Raw genomic sequence first — 4481 nt, 5'->3', positions numbered from 1 at the left:
TGCTTTCTTGTTAGACCTAATCGTAGTATTTAGGAGGCAGGGCTAGAAATTACTCTTTGATAGTGAGAATGAGTCAGTTTCAGCTATCAGCTAACTCGATGGTGGAATAGCATTGTCCTCTTTTGAAGTTATTTCATCATAAACTGAAAGAATTGAAAAGTTGAAATTCTGATCATCTGACAGGCTCGTGGCAACAGAGAAATGATCAGGTGATCGACAGAATCATGAGGATCTTCATTTCATTCATCATTTCATTCGATCCATCCAACAGTTTTTTGGACTTTTCAAGATGGACCAAAGTGGTGGACCAACAGTCTGACATTGCCATCCCTAGGGTATGAAGCAACATGGCTAAAACTAAAAGCAGACCTTTTGAAGCCAACCCTGAATCTGTATCCTCAGTACTTTTTGTTTTGCTACTCACTGCAACACTAATATCTTAAGTTGAAGTTTCTACTAAAGTAGAAAATATCACAGCAAACCGGCTCTCTAACATATGCAAAGAAAAGAATTGTTTATATCCCCTACAAAGATGTCTGGTTGATTTGAATATTCTGCAGTCATTAAAAATACATTTCAGAAACAGAAAGAAAACAGTTTTGTAATTCAAGCCCTTTTTTGGGGGGGGGGGGATTTGAATAAAACAAGCTATATTATGGTGATGAAAAGATAAGTTGTGGGGTATAAAATGTACTGCATGGTTTAAGGGCAGGTATTACCTCTGCACAGTACATATGATTTTGGTTAACTATGTATGACATATTAAACGGAGAAATTACATTCATGTTTGCTGTTTGCAAGACTTGATTCAGTTTATTGTATCCATTCTGAGTAGAGTTCTGTGTCTGAAGACAGGGAGCAGTCAAGGAAAGAGTGGACAGATTAACAGTGTCCCTGTGTTCCCTCTGATAAGGGAAACAAATCATACTGTGATTAACTGTGTGCACAGAATGCTGAAGATACCACTTGTGATCAACGTATCTTTTGTACAGGTCTGAAAGGATCCTGGCATCCCGAGGGAAATGATAATTCACAAGTCATCAGTAGTAACACACTGACAGGAGCGATTAATATCCTGCTCTTCATGTATGTCAAGACAGTTTGCATGCTTATAAGGTGAAGCAAATAGCATTGAGTAGTTCTACAGACCAAAGACCAATTCCAGTTTATTTTCCAATTAGACAAAATACACAAAGCTTAACAGTAGGGTCATTTTGTGTATAGTTATATACTGCTTTATGTCCTGTGTAATAAAGTGTCTTGCCCTGTGTAAAGTGCATTTACAACAGCTATAAACTGCAATTATACATGACCTCTGTAAAAATTAAACCACAGCATAGCAATGGGACCATGATTTCAGAGGAGGGTATGGGGGTGCAGGGGTGTTGGACTAAGTCTGCCAAGTCAGGTCAAAATACAGACCACCATACAAACTATTACAGATAACCATCTGTGTGCATGTGTGGTATGACAACAGCGTAAAGGAACAAAACAAAAAATGAGACCTAGTACGAGATCTTGGATTTTCAATAGAGTAAATCAGTATTGCTGACAAGAAGTCTAGTTTAGTGAGGGGAGATGTGGTGATTTGCTATCAAGCAAAACATCTAACCTTGTTAAACATGATGTTTGAGTCAAGAAAAAAATTATTTCAAGTTTAGTATACAAAAACGATGGAATGTTTGCAACAGTATCTCAGGAAAGCATACCAAATGCGTATTAATAAAAGGACATTTGTATAATGTATGCATTGTGAATAAGTACAATGAAGTATGTAAAAACAGAGGCCAAAGTCAAGCATGAAAGCATTCATTCCGTATGGGAATTGTAGAACGTGCTGTATGCTTAGGTTGCCTTATTACCAGCTGCAACAGCATAGCCGATAGGGTTGTCAACATTTAACCACTGAGAATATTTTTGACTGGTTGCGCAAGTCAATCTATGGGTCAAACTGCATACAGTGCACATACATACGGTGTGTTGCACATGATGAGGCCATCATCCAGTTTCCGTTGAGTTTGAATGAAGCTTGTTTGATGATAAAATTATTGTTTCTGTGAATGGAGTCTGGTGGCATTGGCGGAGCGACTCTCTTCTCTTCAGGTTGAGAGTCACTTCTGGGTCTGTAACATCCAACTGGCATCGGCTAGAAAAGGGCATCATAACAGGCTGCACCATCTCTGTTACCTTTTTCGCACTGGGCATGAAAATGGTTGTCAAACGTGCAGGGGTGGAGTGTAGAAGTCTCAAGACTACGTCTGGTGAGAGACAACCTTAAATCAGAGCCTTCATGGATGATCTCAATATAATGACACCATCAGTACTAATCACATGGGCAAGGACCTGCTTCAAACCCAGAAAGTATAGGTCAATGGAGCTGAAGAAGGTGTGAGTGGTGGACAAGTTCCACTTCACTCTATCTGGTGTGATCTTTCCATCCATCACTGAGCAGCCATTGAAGAGAGGGGAAAATCTTTGACGTCAGACTTAAAGACTCTGCTTTCATTAAAAAGCCCATTGACAACCTCAAAGAATAGTTCATGAAGGTGGACAATTGAGGCCAACCAGGAAGATTCAAATCCTGGGTTTACCAACATGCCATCCTGCCCAGAATCCTGTGGCCTCTGCTGGTGTATGAGGTCCCTATGTCAACTGTTAAGTCAATGGAGAGGAACATCAGCAGCTACCTTCGGAGATGGCTCAGTCTTGCCCAGAGCAGTAAGTAAGTATTATAGCACTGCATGGCAACAGCAACATATTGCAGCTTCCCTTTCAGTGTTCTGAAAGAGGAGTTTTTGGTGTCACGGACGAGAGAGGCGCTTCAGTACAGAGACCAAAGGGACGGGGCAGCAGTGGCCATCGAGGTTAGGACAGGCAGGAAGTGGAAAGCATCAGATGCACTGCAGGTGGCGGAGTCTTGGCTGAGCCAGGGAAAGCTAATGGGGGACACGGCCACAGGCCGAGCTGAACTCGGTTGCTTGCCCAGGAGCCAAATCTGTAAAGCAATGCACAAAGTGCAGGAGTGGAGGAAGAAAGAGCAAGCAGGATGGTAGGTCTGAGACAGTAAGGAGCATGGACAAAGTGGGAATCTGTCAAGCAGCGAAGGGTCACCTGGGATAACATTCTGCGGACAGACTACTACAGGGTCCGTTCCTTGATGCAGGTGGTGTACAATGGCCTACCAAGTCCTGAAAACCTCCTTATCTGGGGCAAGAGCGAAACACCATCCTGTGCCCTCTGCTCTGGGAGAGGATCTCTCAAACACATCCCCAGCAGCTGCCCGAAGGCCCTGGCAGAAGGCTGCTATTGCAGGAGACATGATCAGGTTCTGAAAGGAGCTGCAGAGACAGTCGCGTCAGCCATCAGCACCAGGAAAAACCACTGTCTAATGTCCCAACAACATTTAGATATAATGCCCAGATATGATGATCTTTTCCAACACTACAAAGCAGGTGATCATGTTGGAGCCCACTGTACTCTGGGAGGAGTGCATGAAGCACATGAGCACAACTGTGCCAAGCACCAGGAGCTCATACAGCAACGTTGGAGACAGGGCTGGAAGACCTCCTGCGAACCTATTGAGGTAGGATGCCAGGGCTTTGCAGGTCGGTCACTGTGCAAAGCCTTGACCAAACTGGGGCTAGTGGGACTGGCAAAGAGGGAGGCCCCATAGTCAACTGCTGCTGGGATGCAAGCCAGGAACTGATCACCCCAGCTGGGTCGCCCACGCTAGAGTGTCTGATGTTGAAAGACCCGAAACACTTGATGACCTTAGGTTACATCACTGATGATGCATCCCAGCACATCCTCAGGATGTATTTCTAAAGTGAACACAGGCATTTCAGAGTTTATCACACACACACACACACACACACACACACACACACAGAATCAATCACACAGAATCAATCACACAACTTAAACAAAACAATGTCTCCTCAACAGCTCAGAGAAAGGATTAGATTTCAACATACAGACAGAGTAACAGATCAACTTCTTATCCGTAACCTATGCTTTGAAGACACTTAAAAAGAAATCTCAGCCAGAGTTTAGAGGGTTTGACCTTGCAGTTGAAGTGTATGAAAGTCAATCAAACAGTATGTGACCCAGCAGTAAAAGCTATCTGAAAATATTTGACCCTGGTTAAACAGTATCTGACCAAAGTCCAGGTGTGTGTGCTGTTCTGTCTCCGCATGTTTCAGTCAATCAGGATCATGACTCTCCCTCTTTCATATGCCTGCAAGAACACACACAGACACACACACACAACATTGTTCAAAGTTCATACAGGTGCACACAAACGTGCACTGATAAGCTTGTATACACACTTCTGACATGTCAGCCACTGACACACACACACACACACACACACACACACACACACACACACACACACACACACACACACACACTTGTCTCTCAGATCAATTTCAATTCTTCGGTTAGGGAACAAGTCAGCAGACAGCCTTTCATCTCTTCAG

At 43.3% G+C, this 4481-nt stretch overlaps 1 pseudogene; it reads left to right on the top strand.

Moving 5' to 3' along the window:
- Positions 1–1350: 1350 nt before the first annotated feature.
- LOC143324290 (uncharacterized) lies at positions 1351–3673 on the top strand (annotated as a pseudogene).
- Positions 3674–4481: the final 808 nt, after the last annotated feature.

The sequence above is a fragment of the Chaetodon auriga genome, chromosome 1, assembly GCF_051107435.1.
Source record: "Chaetodon auriga isolate fChaAug3 chromosome 1, fChaAug3.hap1, whole genome shotgun sequence".
In the NCBI taxonomy this organism is placed as follows: domain Eukaryota; kingdom Metazoa; phylum Chordata; class Actinopteri; order Chaetodontiformes; family Chaetodontidae; genus Chaetodon; species Chaetodon auriga.
Note: the sequence above shows the minus strand (reverse complement) of the source record. Positions and strands in the feature narration are given on the sequence as shown.